Genomic DNA, 15,336 nt, shown 5'->3' on the forward strand with positions numbered 1-15,336 from the left:
ATATAGAGAGGGGAGAGGAAAGAGAGAGAGAAAGAGGGAGAGAGAGAGAGAGATAGAGAAGGTAAGAAGAGGGGGCAGTGATTCAGACCTTGTTGTCTTTAATATCAGAACCTATTATCGTTAATATCAGAACCTATTATCGTTAATATCAGAAACTGTTGTTGTTAATATCAAAACTTGTTGTCGCTGGTGCAGTTAGTCTAGACTGGGTGTTATGCGGTATTGTATACCTGCTGTCGCTGGTGCAGTTAGTCTAGACTGGGTGTTATGGGGTATTGTATACCTGCTGTCGCTGGTGCAGTTAGTCTAGACTGGGTGTTATGGGGTATATTGTGCATAGTCTAGACTGTTATGGGGTACCTGTTGCTGGTGCAGTTAGTCTAGACTGGGTGTTATGGGGTATAATATACCTGTTGTCGCTGGTGCAGTTAGTCTAGACTGGGTGTCATGGGGTATTGTATACCTGCTGTCGCTGGTGCAGTTAGTCTAGACTGGGTGTTATGGGGCATTATAATCACCCTGAGTCAGTGTAATAGTGTCAACAGACACCCTGAGTCAGTGTAATTTAAAAAAAATAAATAAAAAATAAATTTTACCTTTATTTAACCAGGCAAGTCAGTTAAGAACACATTCTTATTTTCAATGACGGCCTGGGAACAGTGGGTTAACTGCCTGTTCAGGGGCAGAACGACAGATTTGTACCTTGTCAGCTCGGGGGTTTGAACTCGCAACCTTCCGGTTACTAGTCCAACGCTCTAACCACTAGGCTACGCTGCCGCCCCAGTGGTGTCAGCAGTCACCCTGAGTCTGTAATGGTGTCAGCAGTCACCCTGAGTCTGTGTAATGGTGTAATCAGTCTCTCTGAGTCTGTGTAATGGTGTCAGTAGTCACCACGAGTCAGTGTCATGGTGTCAGTAGTCACCCCGAGTCAGTGTCATGGTGTCAGTAGTCACCCCGAGTCAGCGTAATGGTGTCAGCAGTCACCCGAGTCAGCGTAATGGTGTCAGTAGTAACCATTACACAGTCACTCAATAGGCTGGAATCTGATGACCCCACCAAAATGTGCCTGGAAACGCACCGATCACTGACGTGAAAAACACAAACAGACAGCTTATTGTTAAAACCACATAAGTCATAACAAGGAGTTGTTTATGACATCAGTGTCATAGAGCCAGGGGACAGCGGGCAACAGCAATAAAGATGTCAGGGCCTGGTGTAGCTTAGCACGGACAACGTCAGCCAGTCCAGCAGTAAAACAAACAGGCCTGTTGTTGCTTCTATCACACGTCACACTATTGTTCACAGTTCAGTTTGGAATGTACATTTAAAAAAATAGGCTGACTGACGTCCTGAAATCCTAATTGGAAGATTCCAGATGTTCTATTCCCAGGAATATTCCAACCAGGTTTTTTGGGGGGAAACAGGGAATTTTACAACCTGATACTATCCTGATAGAAAGAGGAGGAAGGGAAGCGCTACTAAGGTACACGATAGTACATTTTGGTAGACAGAAGGTGCTCTTCGGTAAAAAGGGTTGAATTGGTCATCAAAAAGAAAGGAGGACCAAGGCACTCTTCATATAAAATTCATTAAAATGCCTTTATTTGTACGGCCTGTTCAATAGAAACAAAGTTTTTAAAATCCGACGTGTTTCGGCTGCATGGCCTTCGTCAGGGAGTTCAAAGAAATAATACAATGTCCTCTTTTGAACAGCTTTTCCAATTGGCCCTAATTAGAAGAGGGAGTGGTTACAAAATTGATTGGACACACCTAGTAAACAATACTATACACATTAAAAAGTGAAATACTTGTAACTATGTTATAATAAAAATACAACTCCAAACTAATAGTATTAGAACAGTTAGAAAGGTAGTTCTAACCTTCAAATATGACTGGGAGAAGTGTCAAGAGTAAGAAAGCAATATATTCCATAGTACACTAGAACACAGCAAAACATGAACAACAGTCTAAACATAGCTGAGGGCAATGGAACAAAATGTCCACTAGATGACAACAAATGGACCTAAGACAACCCTACAGGAAAGGTGATAAATCCATATCTTTATTTAAACCAGGGTATTTAGTGGCCTGTAGTTCTGTAAATCCATATCTCCATTTAAACCAGGGTACTTAGTGGCCTGTAGTTTGTAAATCCATATCTCCATTTAAACCAGGGTACTTAGTGGCCTGTAGTTCTGTAAATCCATATCTCCATTTAAACCAGGGTACTTAGTGGCCTGTAGTTTGTAAATCCATATCTCCATTTAAACCAGGGTACTTAGTGGCCTGTAGTTTGTAAATCCATATCTCCATTTAAACCAGGGTACTTAGTGGCCTGTAGTTTGTAAATCCATATCTTCATTTAAACCAGGGTACTTAGTGGCCTGTAGTTTGTAAATCCATATCTTAATTTAAACCAGGGTACTTAGTGGCCTGTAGTTTGTAAATCCATATCTTAATTTAAACCAGGGTATTTAGTGGCCTGTAGTTTGTAAATCCATATCTTAATTTAAACCAGGGTACTTAGTGGCCTGTAGTCTGTAAATCCAAAATCGTTCCCTTTCAGTTTAACTGTTTAAGACGGTCCCCTTTTCTAATAGAGGCCGGAACATAATCAATACCCATAGCTTGTAGGGAGGCAGGGTTGCCATGGTGAAAGGACTTGTAGTGCCTTACCATGGGATAGTCTTCATTGCCTACCCGTATGGCGTACTTGTGTTCCGCTAAGCGGTCTTGAAGGCGTCTCTTTGTCAGTCCAATGTAGAACACTTTGCACTGTGGACATTCCAATCTATAGATGACATGAGTGGTTTTACAGTTAATGAAATGCTTGACGTGATACTCCATTTTATAAGCATGTATCAACAAAATGCTTTTTCTGTGCAATATTTCTGCAATGGTTGCACTGGTTACATTTAAAAGAGCCCTTGGGTTTGTGGTCAAGACAAGTTTTTTGAGAGTCACCCGGAAGATAACTGTGGACTAATTTGTCATTTAGGGTCGGACATCTCTTAAAGGGTAGGACATCTCTTAAAGGGTAGGACATCTCTTAAAGGGTAGGACATCTTAAAGGGTAGGACATCTCTTAAAGGGTTGGACATCTCTTAAAGGGTTGGACATCAATTAAAGCTTATGACTGGTGGCTCAGGAAAGACTTGGCGTAGTAGCGTATCACTTTGGATGATTCCCCAATTATTTTTAATTATTCTTTTAATGTTCTCTGCTTCAGTGCTGTATTTTGTAACAAAATTCACTCTCTCTGATGTATCACAAGGCATTTCCCTTCGCAACAAGTTTCTCTGACAAGTGTTCCAGGCCTTATACAGTACCTGCATCTTTCAGGACTTGAACGCTGTGGCCCCGATTCAAGAAGCGATTCTCCAATTCAGCAGATTTGACACTGTAGTCTGTTTCCTGATCGCAAATTCTGCGGACTCTTTGGAATTGGCCATATGGAATGTTCTCATTTAGCCTTTTGGGGTGGAAGCTGTCTGCCCTCAGAATGGTATTCCCATCTGTAGGCTTCCTAAAGATTGATGTGTGCAAACAACCTGTCATTTTTACTGATGTCGAGGTCCAAAAATGAATGTTATCCTTGCTGTTCTCCATAGTTAGTTTGATGTCAGGGTTAATGAATGTTATCCTTGCTGTTCTCCATAGTTAGTTTGATGTGAGGGTTAATGAATGCTATCCTTGCTGTTCTCCATAGTTAGTTTGATGTGAGGGTTAATGCTGTTAAGGTATTGGTGGAAGGAAATAAGTTAATCTTCTGAGCCGAACCAAAACAAGGAAAACATCATCAATATAGTGTCCCCACCATATAATCCGGTCAAAGAAATGGTTATTAGAAGGATCCAAAAATGAAGTAATTTACCCAAGTACAAACCAGTGTAGGAAGGGCTGTAGCTCCCATGGCTGTAACAGCTTTCCACCTGGGAAGGAGAGGCGGACCGAAATGCAGCGGGGTTATAGTTCATCTTTTTTTTAATAGGTAAACTCAACATGAACATAATACAAAACAATAAACGTGGCAAACCTGAAACAGCCCTATCTGGTGCAACAAACACAAAGACAGGAAACAACCACCCACAAAACCCAACACAAAACAGGCTACCTAAATATGGTTCCCAATCAGAGACAATGACTAACACCTGCCTCTGATTGAGAACCATATCAGGCCCAAACACAGAAACAGACAAACAAGACATCCAACATAGAATACCCACTCAGATCACACCCTGACCAAACAAAACATAGAAACAGACAAACTAGACACACAACATAGAATGCCCACTCAGATCACACCCTGACCAAACAAAACATAGAAACATACACAGCTAACTATGGTCAGGGTGTGACAATGGCAAATCCTTTAACCTGTTTAAAGTCCTGAAAGATAAAGATGTTCTGATTAAGAGTCCATTCAGTCAGTGAGACAATGAATTCTGTAGGAGGCATCTCAGTCTCAGTCCCGGGTACTCGAGAAATGGTGCATAGCTGTCAAACCTTGTTCATGTTCAATGGTGGTGTATAGAGACTCCACATCCATGGGGACTAAATAGGAAGCTGTACCTATATTGTTCAATTCCTTCATTTTGTTCGACACATCTGTGGTATCTTGAAGACAGGCTGGAAGTGACGTCACAAAAGGCTTAGTAAAGTAATCAATGTACTTAGAGATGGGTTCTGTCAGACTTTCATTACCACCAACGACTGGTCTGCCTAAGGGGGTTTTGGAAGAAGATTTTTTAAAAGCCATACGCGGGCTGCTATTGAAAATAAATTTGAACTCCTTGTCTGAAATGTAGCCCTTCTCCTTAGCTTCTGTGAGGATCCCTTTCAATGCAGTTTTTAGGTCCTCTGTAGGGTTGAAGGTAAGAGATTGATAGAATTCATCATTGTCTAATTGACGGTAGGCTTTTGTCACATATGTGTCTTTACTCCACACTACTGTAGCACCACCTTTGTCTGCTTTTTGAACCACAATCTGTTCATTTATGGACAATGATTCAACTGTATCCTGCTCTGTCTTAGAAAGATTACGTCGTGTTTGATTGGAGTCAATTTTACCCGTAAAAAGATTCTCCACATCAAAATGCACCTTCTTGGCAAATGTATTTAGTGTGGCATTCTGGACGATGGGACAAAAGGTGGACTTGGGCTTAAAACGTGTTTTTGAGGGCACAGAAACTGCCTGACCTGAGACACTGGTGTCTGTAGTTAGAGAGATGTTTTTGTTTGTACCAGGCCTTCAGATGTAGATTCCTGTAGAAACGAAATAGGTCAATCTTTGTATTGAATTCATTAGTTGAGTATGTGGGGGGGCAAAGGACAGTCCTTTAGACAAGACCCTTAAACTATATCATCAGGAAAGGGCTTCTCCAGAAATGTTGATTACAGCCTTGTTCTGGTCCTGCTCCGTGTGGTTGGATAGTCTTGATTTCTTCCTCCCCCTCCATATTAGCCTCTTCCGCGTCCTCTCCCTCTCTTGTTGAGGAACCTGCGTGACTCCTCTTCCTGATCTAAAACATGTTGGAGAGCTACTTACTTTCGCTTCTCAATTCAATTCCCTCCCTCCCTCTCCTCTCTCTCACCGCCTGAGAGAGAGAAGAGAGAGGAGAGGGAGGGACACAGAGAAGAGAGAGAGAGAGTCAGTGCCATGCTTTACATCCTTTTCATTGACATGCTCAAATGATCGAAAGACCCTCTGACCTACATAGGGCTCTGGTCTAAAGTAGTGCACTATGCTGGGAATAGGGCTCTGGTCTAAAGTAGTGCACTATATAGGGAATAGGGCTCTGGTCTAAAGTAGTGCACTATATAGGGAATAGGGCTCTGGTCTAAAGTAGTGCACTATATAGGGAATAGGGCTCTGGTCTAAAGTAGTGCACTATATAGGGAATAGGGCTCTGGTCTAAAGTAGTGCACTATATAGGGAATAGGGCTCTGGTCTAAAGTAGTGCACTATGCTGGGAATAGGGCTCTGGTCTAAAGTATTGCACTATATAGGGAATAGGGCTCTGGTCTAAAGTAGTGCACTATATAGGTAATAGGGGGGCATTTGAGACACAGTCATAGCCAGTGACCAACATGCAAATACTACAACACAAAGAGAAAATCAAATGCCCTGTGTGTCTCTCTGGGCCATCTCTTCACGATGCAAAAAAACCACTGCTTCTTCAACAAAGGTTCTGCAGAGCGGCTGAGAGACAGGAGGGGGGGAAAGAGGACAAGAGAAAGAGAGAAATATTTAGCATATAGAACAAGATAAGAGATTTACCATGGCAACTGGGTGTGGCCTTTACTGTATGGTGTCAAAAGAACATGATAAATAACTTAATGTAGTTCCATAATAATGTAGTTCCATAATAATGTAGTGCCCTAATAATGTAGTGCCCTAATAATGTAGTACTTTAATAATATAGTGCCCTAATAACGTAGTGCCCTAATAATGTAGAGCCCTAATCATGTAGTGTCTTAATCATGTAATATCTTAATAATGTAGTGCCCTAATAATGTAGTGCCCTAATAATGTAGTGTCTTAATCATGTAATATCTTAATAATGTAGTTCCATAATAATGTAGTGCCCTAATAACGTAGTGCCTTAATAATGTAGTGCCCTAATCATGTAGTTTCTTAATAATGTAGTGCCCTAATAATGTAGTGCCCTAATCATGTAGTGTCTTAATCATGTCATGCCTTAATAACGTAGTGCCTTAATAATGTAGTGCCCTAATAACGTATTGCCTTAATAATGTAGTGCCCTAATAATGTAGTGGCTTAATAACGTAGTGCCTTAATGATGTAGTGCCCTAATAACGTAGTGCCTTAATGTATTCTGGGATAAGTGCCTTAATGTAAAGATTCTGGGATAAGTCAAAAACATGATTATTTTTTTGTACTGAAAAAAATGTGTTTTCAAGTGAAATGCAGTAGTGATTTTTTTTCTTCCCCACAGTGGAAAGTGAAGGATTCTCCACTAAAGAAGATCCTGATATGATATTTTTTTGCCGATTCAGTTCATATTAGGTAACTGATCCAATTTCTATGTGACATTACAGGAGATGTGCCCTGTGGGCATTCTTGATGAATAGCAGGTAACCTACATCTCATGTGTATTATTGGCTTGACTAAATCAAACCAGGTTCTGGGATAACTGACAAATATGATTCCTTTTGGCCAGAAAATATGAACATGGAGATTCATTCACTTTCCACTGTGCAAATCAATAATCTCTACTGTATTTAACTTGAAAACACATCTTCTTTCAGTACAAAAATAATAACGTTTTTGACTTATCCCAGAATCTGGGTATGTTTGTTTAGGGCAATGCATTATTAGGGCACTACATTATTAGGGCACTATATTATTAAAGTACTACATTATCAGGGCACTACATTATTAAACTACTACATTATTAGGGCACTACATTATTAGGGCACTATATTATTAAAGTACTACATTATTAGGGCACTACATTATTAGGGCACTATATTATTAAAGTACTACATTATCAGGGCACTACATTATTAGGGCACTACATTATTTGGGCACTATATTATTAAACTACTACATTATTAGGGCACTATATTATTAAAGTACTACATTATTAGGGCCCTATATTATTAAAGTACTATATTATTAAAGTACTACATTATCAGGGCACTACATTATTAGGGCCCTATATTATTAGGGCACTATATTATTAAACTACTACATTATTAGGGCCCTATATTATTAAAGTACTATATTATTAAACTACTACATTATTAGGGCACTACATTATTAGGGCACTATATTATTAAACTACTACATTATTAGGGCCCTATATTATTAAAGTACTATATTATCAGGGTACTACATTATCAGGGCACTACATTATTAGGGCACTATATTATTAGGGCACTATATTATTAAACTACTATATTATTAGGGCCCTATATTATTAAAGTACTATATTATTAAACTACTACATTATTAGGGCACTACATTATTAAAGTACTATATTATTAAAGTACTATATTATTAAAGTACTACATTATTAGGGCCCTATATTATTAAAGTACTATATTATTAAAGTACTATATTATTAAAGTACTATATTATTAAAGTACTACATTATTAGGGCCCTATATTATTAAACTACTACATTATCAGGGCACTACATTATTAAAGTACTATATTATTAAAGTACTATATTATTAAAGTACTACATTATCAGGGCACTACATTATTAAAGTACTATATTATTAAAGTACTATATTATTAAAGTACTATATTATTAAAGTACTATATTATTAAAGTACTATATTATTAGAGCACTACATTATTAGGGCCCTATATTATTAAAGTACTATATTATTAGGGCCCTATATTATTAAAGTACTATATTATTAAACTACTACATTATTAGGGCCCTATATTATTAAAGTACTATATTATTAAACTACTACATTATTAGAGCACTACATTATTAGAGCACTACATTATTAGGGCACTATATTATTAAAGTACTATATTATTAAACTACTACATTATTAGGGCCCTATATTATTAAAGTACTATATTATTAGAGCACTACATTATTAGGGCCCTATATTATTAAACTACTACATTATTAGGGCCCTATATTATTAAAGTACTACATTATTAGAGCACTACATTATTAGGGCCCTATATTATTAAAGTACTACATTATTAGAGCACTACATTATTAGGGCCCTATATTATTAAAGTACTATATTATTAAAGTGCTACATTATTAAGGCAGTACACTATTAAGGTACTACATTATTAAGGTACTACATTATTAAGGTACTACATTATTAAGGTACTGCGTTATTAATTAAGGTAATACATTATTAAGGTACTACATTATTAGGACACTACATTATTAGAGCATTACCTTACATGATTCTTACACCCTTTCTATCTCAAGAGTGAGGGAACAGACACGTATAGTTGTAGAGATACAGTGACTGTGGCTCCCTCTATATACAGACACAGTGACTGTGGCTCCCTCTATATACAGACACAGTGACTGTGGCTCCCTCTATATACAGACACAGTGACTGTGGCTCCCTCTATATACAGACACAGTGACTGTGGCTCCCTCTACATACAGACACAGTGACTGTGGCTCCCTCTACATACAGACACAGTGACTGTGGCTCCCTCTACATACAGACACAGTGACTGTGGCTCCCTCTACATACAGACACAGTGACTGTGGCTCCCTCTATATACAGACACAGTGACTGTGGCTTCCTCTACATACAGACACAGTGACTGTGGCTCCCTCTATATACAGACACAGTGACTGTTGCTTCCTCTACATACAGACACAGTGACTGTGGCTCCCTCTATATACATACACAGTGACTGTGGCTCCCTCTACATACAGACACAGTGACTGTGGCTCCCTCTATATACAGACACAGTGACTGTGGCTCCCTCTACATACAGACACAGTGACTGTGGCTCCCTCTATATACAGACACAGTGACTGTGGCTCCCTCTATATACAGACACAGTGACTGTGGCTCCCTCTATATACAGACACAGTGACTGTGGCTCCCTCTATATACAGACACAGTGACTGTGGCTCCCTCTATATACAGACACAGTGACTGTGGCTCCCTCTACATACAGACACAGTGACTGTGGACAGACACAGTGACTGTGGCTCCCTCTATATACAGACACAGTGACTGTGGCTCCCTCTACATACAGACACAGTGACTGTGGCTCCCTCTATATACAGACACAGTGACTGTGGCTCCCTCTACATACATACACAGTGACTGTGGCTCCCTCTATATACAGACACAGTGACTGTGGCTCCCTCTATATACAGACACAGTGACTGTGGCTCCCTCTATATACAGACACAGTGACTGTGGCTCCTCTACATACAGACACAGTGACTGTGGCTCCTCTCAGACACAGTGACTGTGGCTCCCTCATACAGACACAGTGACTGTGGCTTCCTCTACATACAGACACAGTGACTGTGGCTCCTCTATATACAGACACAGTGACTGTGGCTCCTCTACATACAGACACAGTGACTGTGGCTCCCTCTACTACAGACACAGTGACTGTGGCTACAGACACAGTGACTGTGGCTCCTACATACAGACACAGTGACTGTGGCTCCCTCTACATACAGACACAGTGACTGTGGCTCCCTCTATATACAGACACAGTGACTGTGGCTCCCTCTACATACAGACACAGTGACTGTGGCTTCCTCTACATACAGACACAGTGACTGTGGCTCCCTCTATATACAGACACAGTGACTGTGGCTCCCTCTATATACAGACACAGTGACTGTGGCTCCCTCTACATACAGACACAGTGACTGTGGCTCCCTCTACATACAGACACAGTGACTGTGGCTCCCTCTATATACAGACACAGTGATACATACAGACACAGTGACTGTGCTCCTCTATATACAGACACAGTGACTCTATATACAGACACAGTGACTGTGGCTCCCTATATACAGACACAGTGAGTGACTACAGACACAGTGACTGGCTTCCTCTACATACAGACACAGTGACTGTGGCTTCCTCTACATACAGACACAGTGACTGTGGCTCCCTCCAGACACAGTGACTGTGGCTCCTATACATACAGACACAGTGACTGTGGCTCCTCTATATACAGACACAGTGACTGTGGCTCCCTCTATATACAGACACAGTGACTGTGGCTCCCTCTACATACAGACACAGTGACTGTGGCTCCTCTACATACAGACACAGTGACTGTGGCGCCCCTCTATATACATACACAGTGACTGTGGCTCCTCTATATACAGACACAGTGACTGTGGCTCCCTCTACATACAGACACAGTGACTACAGACACAGGACTGTGGCTCCCTCTATATACAGACACAGTGACACAGACACAGTGACTGTGGCTCCCTCTACATACAGACACAGTGACTGTGGCTCCCTCTACATACAGACACAGTGACTGTGGCTCCCTCTATATACAGACACAGTGACTGTGGCTCCCTCTACATACAGACACAGTGACTGTGGCTTCCTCTATATACAGACACAGTGACTGTGGCTCCCTCTATATACAGACACAGTGACTGTGGCTCCCTCTACATACAGACACAGTGACTGTGGCTTCCTCTACATACAGACACAGTGACTGTGGCTCCCTCTACATACAGATGGATCAATACATGACTTTATCCCTTTTTCCTCTGAACATTATCTCTATTAAGGCACTTGTTCTCTGGCATCAAAACGTTTCACTCCGTGAGAAGAGGAGTATGAGAGGAAGACATAGACAGAAGAGAAAGATTAGATATGTCTTAGACATCTAAGCTATTAGATAACTGCCAGACAGACAACAACCACGTCTACATGAGATTGTGTACCTCCAAACATTGGCCACAGAGAGGGGTCATTGTACCATCTCCTCCAATCACAGGGAGGTGAGGAAGACCGTTTTTTATTATTTTTTATTTTATTTCACCTTTATTTAACCAGGTAGGCTAGTTGAGAACAAGTTCTCATTTACAATTGCGACCTGGCCAAGATAAAGCAAAGCAGTTAGACACATACAACAACACAGAGTTACACGTGGAGTAAAACAAACATACAGTCAATAATACAGTAGAAAAATAAGTCTATATACAATGTGAGCAAATGGGGTGAGAAGGGAGGTAAAGGCAAAAAAGGCCATGGTGGCGAAGTAAATACAATATAGCAAGTAAAACACTGGAATGGTAGTGCCTCTGGGAAAGCAGGAAGTCAGGGTGGTCGTGAGCTGGTAAAAACAACTCATATTTACGTTAATTTATTTGACCGTTTGTAACTATTTGCACATCACTACAACACTGTATATAGCCAACATTTTAAAGGTCTGTATTCCTTTGGAACATCTGTGAATGTAATGTTTACTGTACATTTTTTTATTTTACTTTTGTTTATTATCTATTTCACTTGCTTTGACAATGTAAACATATGTTTCCCAAGAAAATATAGCCCTTTGAATTAAATTGAGAGAGAGAGAGCCACAGAGCGATGAACCTGGAGAAGAGTCCCATAAGCAAGCTGGTCCTGGGGCTCTGTTCACAAACACACTCCACAGTGCCCCAGGACAGCAACACAATTAGACCCAACCAAATCATGAGAAAACAAAAAGATAATTACTTGACACATTGGAAAGAATTTACAAAAAAACAGAGCAAACTAGAATTCTATTTGTCCCTAAACTGAGAGTACACAGTGGCAGAATACCTGACCACTGTGACTGACCCAAACTTATGGAAAGGTTTGACTATGTACTGACTCAGTGAGCATAGCCTTGCTATTGAGAAAGGCAGACCTGGCTCTCAAATAAAGAGAGGCTATGTGCACGCTGCCCACAAAATGAGGTGGAAACTGAGCTTCACTTCCTAACCTCCTGCCCAATGTATGACCATATCAAAGACACATATTTCCCTCAGATTACACAGATCCACAAAGAATTTGAAAACAAACCCGATTTTGATAAACTCCCATATCTACTGGGTGAAATACCACAGTGTGACATCACAGCAGCAAGATGTGTGACCTGTTGCCACAAGAAAAGGTCAACCAGTGAAGAACAAACACCATTGTAAATACAACCCATATTTATGCGTATTTATTTTCCATTTTGTACTTTAACTATTTGCACATCGTTACAACACTGTATATATACATTGGGGCAAAAAAGTATTTAGTCAGCCACCAATTGTGCAAGTTCTCCCACTTAAAAAGATGAGAGAGGCCTGTAATTTTCATCATAGGTACACTTCAACTATGACAGACAAAATGAGAAAAAAAATCCAGAAAATCACATTGTAGGATTTTTAATGAATTTATTTGCAAATTATGGTGGAAAATAAGTATTTGGTTACCTACAAACAAGCAAGATTTCTGGCTCTCACAGACCTGTAGCTTCTTCTTTAAGAGGCTCCTCTGTCCTACACTCGTTACCTGTATTAATGGCACCTGTTTGAACTTGTTATCAGTATAAAAGACACCTGTCCACAACCTCAAACAGTCATACTCCAAACTCCACTATGGCCAAGACCAAAGAGCTGTCAAAGGACACCAGAAACAAAATTGTACACCTGCACCAGGCTGGGAAGACTGAATCTGCAATAGGTAAGCAGCTTGGTTTGAATAAATCAACTGTGGGAGCAATTATTAGGAAATGGAAGACATACAAGACCACTGATAATCTCCCTCGGTCTGGGGCTCCACGCAAGATCTCACCCCGTGGGGTCAAAATGATCACAAGAACGGTGAGCAAAAATCCCAGAACCACACGGGGGGACCTAGTGAATGACCTGCAGAGAGCTGGGACCAAAGTAACAAAGCCTAACATCAGCAAGGGCATTGAAGATGAAACGTGGCTGGGTCTTTCAGCATGACAATGATCCCAAACACACCACCTGGGCAACGAAGGAGTGGCTTCGTAAGAAGCATTTCAAGGTCCTGGAGTGGCCTAGCCAGTCTCCAGATCTCAACCCCATAGAAAATCTTTGGAGGGAATTGAAAGTCTGTGTAGCCCAGCAACAGCCCCAAAACATCACTGCTCTAGAGGAGATCTGCATGGAGGAATGTGCCAACAAAGGGTATATAACAAGTATTGAGATAAACTTTTGTCATTGACCAAATACTTATTTTCCACCATAATTTGCAAATAAATTCATTAAAAATCCTACAATGTGATTTTCTGGATTTTTTTTCCTCATTTTGTCTGTCATTTAGTTGAAGTGTACCTATGATGAAAATTACAGGCGTCTCTCATCTTTTTAAGTGGGAGAACTTACACAATTGGTGGCTGACTAAATACTTTTTTGCCCCACTGTATATGCATAATATGACATTTGTAAATGTCTTTATTGCTTTGGAACTTCTGTCAGTGTAAATGTTTACTGTTCATTTTTATTGTTTATTTCACCAATGTATATTGTTAACATATGTTTCCCATGTCAATAAAGAGAGAGAGAGAGAGAGAGAGAGAGAGAGAGAGAGAGAGAGAGACTTTCAGAAGAGGATTTGTTTGTAATGACACTAACTCAGCCTTTAGAATTACTGCATTGTTCAAATTCCATAAAATCATTATCTGTGTACATCCTGTCAGAGCAACAAGACAGTTTGTGTACCTGTGCCCAGCTCCATATCCACCATAGTGTCAGTGAAGAGGTGTCTGTTGAGAGAACTAGTCATCATACATATCACAGTGGTACTAAAGGGGTACAATAAATATTGATTTTCTATGTTTGAGTTTGACTACAACATCTAAAGCCAAACTTGTATGGATAACTCATTTTAATGGTATACTAGTTTGACTACAACTTCTAAAGCCAAACGTGTATGGATGAGTCATTTTAATGGTATACCAGTCGACACCTCCCCATCTAATAGAGAGAAAGAAAAACATGATCAAATCAAAAGAGTGAATGAAACAACAGGAACTATGGATCCAACACTCTAACCACTAGGCTACCCTGCCGTCCCTACACTCTAACCACTAGGCTACCCTGCCGTCCCTACACTCTAACCACTAGGCTACCTGCCGTCCCTACACTCTAACCACTAGGCTACCTGCCGTCCCTACACTCTAACCACTAGGCTACCTGCCGTCCCTACACTCTAACCACTAGGCTACCTGCCGTCCCTACACTCTAACCACTAGGGTACCTGCCGTCCCTACACTCTAACCACTAGGCTACCTGCCGTCCCTACACTCTAACCACTAGGCTACCTGCCGTCCCTACACTCTAACCACTAGGCTACCTGCCGTCCCTACACTCTAACCACTAGGCTACTTGCCGTCCCTACACTCTAACCACTAGGCTACCTGCCGTCCCTACACTCTAACCACTAGGCTACCTGCCGTCCCTACACTCTAACCACTAGGTACCTGCCCCCTACACTCTAACCACTAGGCTGCCGTCCTTACACTCTAACCACTGCTACCTGCCCCTACACTCTAACCACTAGGCTACCTGCCGCCCTTACACTCTAACCACTAGGCTACCTGCCGCCCTACACTCTAACCACTAGGGTACCTGCCTCCCTACACTCTAACCACTAGGCTACCTGCCGTCCCTACACTCTAACCACTAGGCTACCTGCCGCCCCTACACTCTAACCACTAGGCTACCTGGCTACCACTAGGCTACCTGCCTCCCTACACTCTAACCACTAGGCTACCTGCCGTCCCTACACTCTAACCACTAGGCTACCTGCCGTCCCTACACTCTAACCACTAGGCTACCTGCCCCCTACACTCTAACCACTAGGCTACCTGCCGCC

This window comes from Oncorhynchus nerka, linkage group LG7, assembly GCF_034236695.1.
Source record: "Oncorhynchus nerka isolate Pitt River linkage group LG7, Oner_Uvic_2.0, whole genome shotgun sequence".
In the NCBI taxonomy this organism is placed as follows: domain Eukaryota; kingdom Metazoa; phylum Chordata; class Actinopteri; order Salmoniformes; family Salmonidae; genus Oncorhynchus; species Oncorhynchus nerka.